General features: G+C 41.5%; 1 long non-coding RNA gene across 1 annotated transcript; it reads right to left on the minus strand.

Moving 5' to 3' along the window:
- Positions 1 to 272: 272 nt before the first annotated feature.
- On the minus strand, positions 273 to 9,998 carry LOC135451892 (uncharacterized). Its single transcript, XR_010441460.1, has 3 exons — positions 9,954 to 9,998; positions 9,000 to 9,068; positions 273 to 1,139 (listed from the first exon to the last, which is right to left on the minus strand). It is a non-coding gene; the product is annotated as an uncharacterized LOC135451892 (long non-coding RNA).
- Positions 9,999 to 10,372: the final 374 nt, after the last annotated feature.

The following is a 10,372-nucleotide window of genomic DNA, read 5'->3' on the forward strand; positions in this document are numbered from 1 at the left end:
CGACTGAATAGAATCAAAAATCTTCAAAAACTTCACTACATTTGTTTCATTTGCTTTAAAGTTCCACAGGACAACCTCAGCAGATAAGATCTCTAAGGTTGCTTTTCTAAGGAATAGTTGAGATAATTACTTTCAATATACTTTCCTACGTGATTAATAGTAGTAGTAGTAGTAGTAATAGTAATAATAATAATAACAATAATAATAATCTGCAGTCTGAGCATTGTGTGTCCTTGCAGGGAGCACATCCTGCAGGCTTTGTGCCTCATCAAGTGTCCATCATTTAGATTGAGAGTGTCTTTTGAGCTCTGTACCTTAAGCAGCTGTTCTGTGGCAGCTTTGAAACAAAAGTGGAATGATCAAAGAGAGTCAAATGGGAATGCATTATTCACTGTATCTGTTTAACCACAGTGGATAGATAATATGGCATTCAGATACCCAATGTTCAAAATTAAAACTCCATCTATGAGAAGTGCAATCAATATGGAGATCTGTTGTCTGAATTGTAATTGGGGGCTGATGAATCCTCTCACATAGATTATGACATTTGGAAACCCTGCAGACTGCAAACAGAAAGAGTTAAATTTGCAACACTTGATTTCCTGTAGAGTTTTTACCACAAGAACAAGTCCCGCTTTCTTGTCATTGTCATGAGAACAAGACAATATCATTTATATCCTCAGTGTAGTCAGTAGCAAAGCCACAAACTTTTGAGGCACTTTAACCTTTTTATTATTTGGTATTTTCATTGGTTAGCCTTTCACCTTTCCTTGGTGGGTTATTGAGGCAATAAACAAGGGACTGGCTGAATAATTGGTGACTTAAACTTCAGAACACTGCAAATGTCACTGACATATATTTTACAGGGGTTTTTTTTGTGTATCTATGGCACATGGAAATGCCAGTGCAATGGACTCAGCTCAGGCACATGGAAATACCAGTACAATGGACCCAGCTCAGGCTGATCAAATCCCTTTTTTCTGCTGCACATCAAGCCCAGAGTTCCTTGCTGAGTGTCCAGAGGAGCTCTGGAGTTGCCTTCCCTGTGGAGGGGCTGGGCAGTGCTGTCCTGGGCTCCTGGCTGGGTCTATCCTCCTGTGTGCTCCGGGCTCCAGCACCTGTGGGATTTCCTGGGACCCCTGAAGATGGAAGGAGCGAATGAATCTGACTCCATGTTCTCAGAAAGCTAATTTATTATTTTATGATCTATATTATAATAAAGAACACTATACTAAAGAATACAGAAAGGATACAGACAGAGGGCTAAAAGATACTAATGAAAAACTCATTACTCTCTCCAGAGCCCCAACACAGCTGGGCTGTAATTGGCCAATAAGTAAAAGCAGTTCACATGAAACCAATGAACATTCACCTGTTGGTAAACAATGTCCAAACCACACTCAAAAGCAGCAAAACACAGGAGAAGCAAATCAGAGAATTATTGCTTTCATTTTTCTCTGAAACTTCTCAGCTTCCCTGGAGCAAAATCCTGGGCAAGGGGTTTTTCAGAAAATGTGACAGTGACAAACATCTGCATTTGAACACAAACCAAAAGCCCCAGAGTGGTTTGGACCCATGCCTAGGAAGGTGGTGTTGGATGAGCTCAGAAACACAGCTGGAGGGAGGGGGCAGTGTGCCAGCAGCCTGAGAGACACCTCAGCCTGTGCCATGCATCCTTCCATCCCTCCTGGGGCTGGATGAGACAGCCCAAATCAGCCTTCTCCTCTTCCTGGAGAATCCTGAGGAGAACATCTGCAGCAGAATATGTATTATGGGGCTACCACACCATGGGATAGAAATTCCTTCATGGGAACTCTTGTGGAACATTGGAACCCAGGGAGCTGGTGGAGCCAGCAGCCCTGCAGCTGTTCAGGGAATGGCTGCAGATGGCACTCAGTGCCACAGGGGGCTGACAGCAGGGTGGGGGGACAGAGGGGGACAGCATGGTACAGAGGGACACATGGAGGGACAAAGGGGCACATGGTGGCACAGGGGAGGACATGGTGGCACAGAGAGGCACATGGAGGGACAAAGGAGCACATGGTGGCACAGGAGAGCACATGGTGACAACAGAGGGGCACATGGATGGATAAAGAGGCCCATGGCAGAATAAAGGGGCACATGGTGGCACAGAGGGGCACATGGTGACACAAAGGGGCACATGGTGGCACAGAGGCACATGGCAACACCGAGGAGCACATGGTGGCACTGACAGGCACATGGCAGGACAAAGGAGCTTGTGGCAGCACAAAGGGGCACATGGCAGCATGGAACAGCTTGTCTCAGCCTGCCCTTTGGGCAGGAGGTGTCCCTTGGCAGAGCCCTGAACACTGTAATCACCCCATGGGAGGACATTCACAAAGCGTGTTGTGACATGGCAACGTGGGAGAGGTCACGTAGTGAGAACTGCCATGAAGGAGATCCTGTGCCTTGAGAATTGTGTAAAACCAGCTCATTTCTCTGAATAAACCATTCAGATTCCCATGCCTCAGCCCTCATCCTTCCCAATCTCGTGTCAGGTGCAGTGGTGGGACAGAACCTTTGCTGGTTTAGGTGCGTGAAGTGAGCTGGGTTTGGGTGCCAAAGATGAACAGGCTGAGCTGTATTGACTACAAAGTATAAAACTCCATGGTACATGGATTATTTTCTGGCTGAAAATCCAATTATTGAAGCAAAATGAAGCTTCTAACTTTGGCTTAAAGACAATATAAAATGGGACCTCTAGAATTTGTCAGCTGATAGTAGACTTGATGAGTTTAGTTCACTAAGCTTAGAACAAGCTATAAATCAAAGGAGGCAGGATTTTATGGGGTTTTTTTAAAATATTTTAATGGGGACAGCTGCAAGAAGCCAGATTGAAGCCCACAGTTGCAGTAACCAGGACAACACAAAGGTTTTAACAAAATTGCACATAGATAAGGAAGGCAAAATCCTGCCCTGCTTCATTATCTTTAAATTTTAATAGCTTAGGGACTAGCAGAAGGTGTCTTTATAGATTTTTTTATTTGCATGGAACACTTGACCTTTTCTGATGAGCTACCAAATATCAGAAGGGGCATTATTTTTTCTTTTTGTTAAAAGCATTTGGTCCACATCATTGATTCTTAAAATTTTTAGAAGCATGATAGCAAGGAGTTGTTCATTTAAAATCAGGAATTTCACAGTCCAAATAGATCAAAAGAAGAGCTCATGATTTTGTGGCTTGCATATTCTGACTGTTCAGGTGCCCCTCAGCATCATGAACAGCAAATTGCTCTTAAAGATGTTTATATTTGCTTTGCATTTACAATATACTTTCTGATTGTATTTGGAATGCTCCTTTGTGTTTACATAGGAGCTGCTGTACTGAATGCCACCAGCTAAATGAAAATATTGTATATGAAATTTTACAGCTCCTATATTTCAAGGGAAATGGGAGGTCTGTAACATTATTTATGTATGCTGCTGATGCTGAGACTGTTAGTGGACAATGGCAGAAAAGAAGATACAAAAACAAACAAACAAACAACTGTGTTACAAGGGCTTGGAATGAGTTCTATGTTGACAGTAGACCAACAAAGGAGAAAACCAACAAAGCACAGAAAGCCTTAAAGCCAAACAATCCCTAATGTCCAAAATTATTCCATTCCCAGTGCAGCAAGATACAGATTCTTCTTTTGGGAAGAGGATATTTAACTTTCCTTCTTATTATTATATTTATTATTATATTTATTATTATATTTATTATTTATTATAATTACATTGTTTTATATATCTATATCTATATCTAGAATATATAATATATTCCTTCCAAATAGAATATTTCTATTATCGATAGGATAAATCCAAAGTATATTCAGATAGCTGGACATGCTAAGCATCTCCTCTTCAAGCAGATTGGTTCTTTCTCATTTGTGTTAGGTGCAAATGGCAAGATATTAAAAATGTGCACAGATAATAAAAGAATAATGAATTGGTGATGTCTCCATTAGTCAGTTCAACTGCTCCAAGCCTCAGTCCATTCTCTGTCTCTGGAAACTGCAGATTGCTCAAGTGAGAAAATCATATTTTCCAGCAAGGGTGAAGAATCAGGTGTACACTTTGTCCAGAGAATCTCTATTTTACTTCAGGCACAGTTGTCTTCAATTCCCAATCTTTGGAAGGATAGGAAGTGTCTGTGACTTCTCTAACCCATATTTTATAAATAATTTTGAGACATCTTTTTTTTTTTCTTGCTTTTCACTAAAGTAAAAAAAATTGTATGTGGCAACATTTATGCCAAATTTGATGATGTAATTTGTGTTAGAAATTCACTGGGTCTCTAGAACCTGCATGGAGGTACATCTGGCCTGTGGGATCTGATCAGATCTGAATGTTCTAAAAAGATACACAAGTACAATTTGACATTTGGGGTACAAAGTATTTTACTAGCAAACTTTTCCTGGACTTTATATGTGACTTTGGGAATTGTAGATGGAGCACAGGAGTCTCTGCCTCAGGTTCCTTTTGGATACTCATGTTCTGAAATCTGGGTTGATGTGACTTGCTGTCAGCTGCCATGTGCCAAAGTCCATCGGCAGCAAAGACAAGGCACATCTGATTTGAAAGATGATTTCTTTCTGTTAAGAAAGTTCTTAAGACAGAATCTCCATGGTCCTTATTTGACTTGGACCCAGTTTGGACCCAGATTTGCCCTCTAGTTACAAGCTGTCCTCATTTGTCACTACTGAGAATTTCGCTGTACCTTTGGTTAGCACCAATGCCACACCAAAGGCTGAGTGAGAATGCAAAGTATGTGAGCTGGAAAGGTGAGCAATGTTATTGCAAAATTACATCTCTAATGTGCAGTTTACTGTGACGTCAAATATTGCATATCCTGTCCAAATGCTGAATCTTTTCTTCATAAGATTCCACTAATATTTGGTATATCTAGGTAAATGTAAAATTACAAATAATCCTAAAATAATATGGGTCTTAACCCGTGTTATCCCAAATACCATCCCAAATATGGGTCTGTGCTGCTGTCATGTTCAGAGAGCATAAATCTCTTGGTAACACATCTGTATGCAGTGAAAATTCCTGGAAGACCAATATAAATGAGCACACAGTACACTTGGTAATCATCTCTGTTTAGTGCAGAGTTGGTGATTTCACAGGCTGGGAAATAGTTTTTGCAATGGAAATTACTCTGCTCCATTCTGTCCTTATATTGTCATTTGCTTTCCTCAATGGGAATATATTCATTGTCAGGCTTGCCATACAGTCTGCAGTAGAGAGCAGCTGATGATTTCATTTAATGGCAATTAGTGAGATCCAGCTGAAATCCCTGACTGTATTACAGACAGGAGTATCTCATTAATCTGACAAGGTTTGCTGCTGTGATAGATCTTTGCAATTTTCCCTCTTAGAGGATTTTTTTTTTTAAACCTTGGAGAATTATCTTACAGGATTTTGTGTATAAAGGGTAATACTTCTTAAATTCCTGAAGTTAGGAAATGGAAGGATTGCTCTCCCCAGCACTTTGTCTCCACTGGAATACTGAATGGCTCTGGCCTAGCCTGAAGATCAGAATTAGGTGGGCCTGACATAATTTCTGTTCTCTTTCAACATTTGCACTGAGGGATTGGGTGACCTTGACAAATGCCATTACCTCTTGCTGGCTCTCTCCTTGCTTGCCCATTGTCTCATCTTTCCAGCTTGAAAAATTCCCAAAGCTTGGCTTTGTTTGTGCTTAAAAGGTGCCAAGCACAAAATGCATTCCAGTGTGGGAATTGCAGAACAGACTTTAAGGGATTTTGCATAAATGACAGGGATATGGAATCCTCTTAGGATATCAGTCTTACACTGGTCCACCTTTACAAAACTATGTAATTCTCCTGGGCACAGCAAAAGGGGGGATGTGCTCTAAGTGCAGGTGTGATGGGAGCTTTAGGCTGTAGGCTTTCTTAGCTCTGCTTGGGCTATCCCATGCTCACAGGAACAGTAGTGCATGGTTAAAATGCCTCTCAAATTCACAGAATTGACAGAATCACCAGGTTGGGAGCGACTTTCAAGATCATTGAGTCCAACCCAGCCCCAACAGCTCAACTAAAGCCTGGCACCCAGTGCCACATCCAGGCTTTGTTAAACACACCCAGGGATGGGGACTCCACCACCTCCCTGGGCAGAACATTCCAGAACTTTATCACTCTTTCCATGGAAAACTTTTTTGTAATATCTAACCTAAATCTCCCTTGGTGCACCTTGAGATTTGCCCCAAGGGAAAAGAGAATCCTAATCCCTCTGGCCCCAGCTGAGGAGCTGCTGTGGTGACCATACATCAAAGCAACTTGCTAAGCCCAGGACCTTCCCAGAGCTTCAATCACTTTAGCGACCAGTAGGGTGAAACCTGGATCTCACTGAAAGCAGCAGCAGAAGTGTCAGCTGATTTCATCAGGAATGCACCACAGTTCTGCCAGGCATTGCTGTTCAGATGTCAGCGCAGGCACCTGGAATCTGAGCTGATTTCTGGCCTGTCACACCTTCACTGAAACCATGCCAGCTAAGAGGATAAGTAGAAGTGACGCATAATCCAAAAAAAGCTGCTAACTTTCAGTATTCTGGGTTATCTCATTAAGGTTTTACAGGGGTTTGCTGTCTAAGGTTTGTATCTTGTACCCAATAAATGAATCAGGGCTGGGTACAGGGCAAGATTCAGCAAGGAAAACCAGAACAAAATATGCCTGAAGTGTACATTTGTAAAGAATTTTGCTGCAGTTCACAAATATTGCAATAGTGGTCCCTGCAGAAAACGGAGTGAGTTGTTGGGCTAGGTGGGACTGTCTCATTTGGAATTTGTGCTTTGCATGTTTTACAAACAACATCAAACATCATGGGGAGGAGATAAAGTGGGGATTTAGGCAGTATGCTTCCTGGGGGAGCAGGGATGAGTAACAGAGGATTGCAGCTTGTGGGAAGGCAGCCAGCTGGTAGCTGCCATCATTTACAGCCAGAAAGGGAAATTAAAACATGGGACTCCACTTCTTTGTCATTTGATGTTTTCAATAATGTTAATAATACACTTTATATTAAACAGTCAGCAAAGCCAAGGTGAGTGACTAGACTTTAAATTAGTGGGCTCTTTTTTCTGCCCATAAAACCTGTTTAACACTAAGCAGCAAGCCCAAAAGATGTTAAAGAGCTACAGCTCCTTCGTTCTGCACAATATCACTTTAAAATAAAGTTAATCTAATTCATGATGTGCATCTATAGGTTTTACAAGAACCTATAAATTTCAGGAAATTAACTTCCTCATCATCACATGTTTAAGCTGGTCTTTTTGAACAGGCATTTTATTTCAGGTTAATCACTGCTGATTTTTTTTTCTGAAATCTGTTCCTGTTCAGTCTCTTGAAAGGGAAAAGAAAGTTGCTTTTATTTTATTTATCAAATTGGGATTTCTTTCAGTCATTTGAATCAGGAAATGCTTGCTGCTAATTAACATATAGGCATACATCACTGGATATCTGCTTTCATGCTAATTAGCAAATTATTCAGTTATTATGCAGATTGGTGAATTTGTCATGGTTTATTTTGCAAAGCAGGGACAAATTTTGAGGTAAGGTGAAGCAAAATTAACAATATTGATTTCATTAGTGATGGGCAGCTTTCAGTTGAAGGTGTGGCTTAAAAATCATAATGCAGTTATATGAGGTCATCCTGCAGGTACTTTTAGAAGAACTCAGCTTATTGTCTTTATTCATACTTCCCCTCCATGTGCTGCCTGAAACTCCTGAGCTGACTTCTGAAAGCTGAAACAAATGCAAACTCCATTTCAAGGCAGTGCTATTATGAAGTTGCCTCTGGCACTTTTATAAACAGGCACAATTCTAATTTTCAGTAAACATCAAGTTTGTCTCCTCAGTTGTTATCTACATCTTAAGTCAAGAGCACTTCAACAGCAGTTGCTTTCTGCTGATTAATATTTACCTGCATGGTCTTGTCCGTCAGCACTTGAAACCCAGAGGGCACCAAACCAGAGTTCAGTGCCTGCAATCACTGACAGAAATGCACCTTCTGAAGGCACTGCAGCAATCTTACAGAGCAGGATTAACACAATTTGCATCATCCAGCAGTGACCTGATCCCTTTCTGAGAGGGTTTTCACAGACTGTAAGAACATTTCAAAACCCCCACATTTTCTCAGACCCTCGGCTAAGTGGCTTGAAACAAACATCTTTCCAACTTTCTGAGAATGGAAAAAAACCAAGTTTTAAGTACAGAACTGAAATGTAGGAAACAGGAAACATGGACACTGAGGTTGGTTTACCCAACTCTGAGCTTCTCTTTTAGCAAACACCACTTTTAATCTGCAGGCAGCAAAGCCAGTTCTCCTTTTTACATCCACAAGGAGTGCATTTGCTGAATGACTTGACAGATAAAATGTGCTTCACTCATACTGTCAACCATAAATGAAAGCAGAAGTTTTGTAGCCTCATTGCTGGGGCCCCTTACCCTATTTCACAATTGCCTCCTGTGGTTTAGTGAACTGAGACATTTGCTGTCTGTTTTCTGTGTGAATCTGGGGCTTTTTGTGCCAGGTCCTCTCTCTGGAAAATGAGTTTTATCTCTAGCATTTCAGAAGGTCTGGTTTTGGTGGCGTTTCCCTCCCTCTCACTACTAAATGAGCTATTTTTCTTTTGGTGAAAACAGGGGTTTATGACCCATTTAACCAAAAGTTGGATAAAAAAGGCTGGGATATTTTAGAGACAAGCTGTGCTGCTGCGTTACTGCTACTTGTGCACTACAAGGTGACATATTCAACGTGAGAAACTCCTAACCAATTGAAATTAGTCTCCTGGGTGTACAGAAGGCATAAACTGAAGAGTATTGGCTCGGGAAAGGCAGCATTCATTGATAGTTCATCTCTTTTTTTGTGTCACTAAGCTAATAAGGAGAATAGCTGAGACCCACAGACTGCTTCCTTTCCTATTGTCCCCCAGAGTGAAGCCTGTGGGACTAGAAGAGTGAAAATTAAATTACCTTCTCATGCTTCAGATGAGCTGGATACCAAGGGACGCTTGAATAAAGTTCTAATCAACAGCCAGTTTTCTGTGTGTAGTCAGAGAGGAGAAAAAAACCCATGAATGTAGGATAATTATGAATTCAGTCTTTGGCACAGCAGCTGCTGTAAAAGGGGAGCCAGAGAAGAACCATCTCCTCTGAGGCACTAGAAGCTGGTGTTGTCAAGGTGTGCTGCCTCCTGACCCTGTTTCCTCTGTGTGCTGTCAGGAGCAGGGGCAGGGAATATGGATTGTGTATGTGTCCCCTCAGCCCCAGAAATATGGGAGATTTTTGTCACTTTTATTTCACAGCAGACACTCAACCTGCCCTGTCATCTCTGTCAAAATCTCTTTGTTCTTATTGACCTTACTTTATCCTTGCCTAAATGCATACCTGGCAAGTGGAAGACCTCATATTTGTGCTTTTAATTGTGTGGTGAAGCTTTGCATGAATAAAACTGGAGTAGCCAGGGGGAGACTGAGACACGGCCATCTGCTTACATCCTTGCAAGTCCTCTGGAACCTGCAATTATCTGACTCTAAGTGTCTGAGTCCTTTGCTTGTAAGTGCCATTGAGCCTGTACTGTCTCTAAATGACCAACTGTTCCTTAAAAACCTTAGCTGAAAAAAAATTATACCTCAGAATGAGCTGAGAATTGGCCACTGGGTATGTTTGGCTTTAGTGTCCCTAATTCTTGCCCCAAGCCATGAGGAGGGATTGTTTAAAATGGCGGAACATGAAATAAGGTGTTGTTAAAAAATGGTGGTTTATTTTGAGCAGTTCAAATTGCAGCCTTTGAGGGAGTGTTGTGCATGGAGGTGAGAGCGCACTTGAGAGAGAATCCAATGAGGCAGAGGCAGCTCTCTATTGTATTCATGTCGCTGTTATATATTGTATTCATATTGCTGTTATATTATTTCTAGAGTCCCGTACCTTATGAGCAGTTCTTCACAGCAGTGTTGTTCCTGCTGCTTCACCAGGGCTCCTCCAAGGCTCTCCCTGACCAGAAAGCCCAGCCCCTTTTATCCCAGTTATCTTCATTAGCTACAGCTGCAGCCCAATTAAGTACATCACAGCTCATTTAGAACAACTAGGATTGGGGCACAGCCACTTACACAATACACATATTTTACAAGGACTCCTACTACATTCCCCCCTTTTCTTTTACTAACAGATATTCAAATATAACACAGAGATTCAAATACAATATATACGTTTCCCCACAATACATGTTTTACCCCAAGACTCAAAGGCCTCGTACAACACACACAGCTCTTTGCTCAAAGGCTGTGTTCTTCTATAGCTCTTGGCTGTGTTATCCACAGCTCCTGGCTCAAAGGCCATCCACAGCT

The sequence above is a fragment of the Zonotrichia leucophrys genome, chromosome 9 (assembly GCF_028769735.1).
Source record: "Zonotrichia leucophrys gambelii isolate GWCS_2022_RI chromosome 9, RI_Zleu_2.0, whole genome shotgun sequence".
Classification (NCBI taxonomy): Eukaryota; Metazoa; Chordata; class Aves; order Passeriformes; family Passerellidae; genus Zonotrichia; species Zonotrichia leucophrys.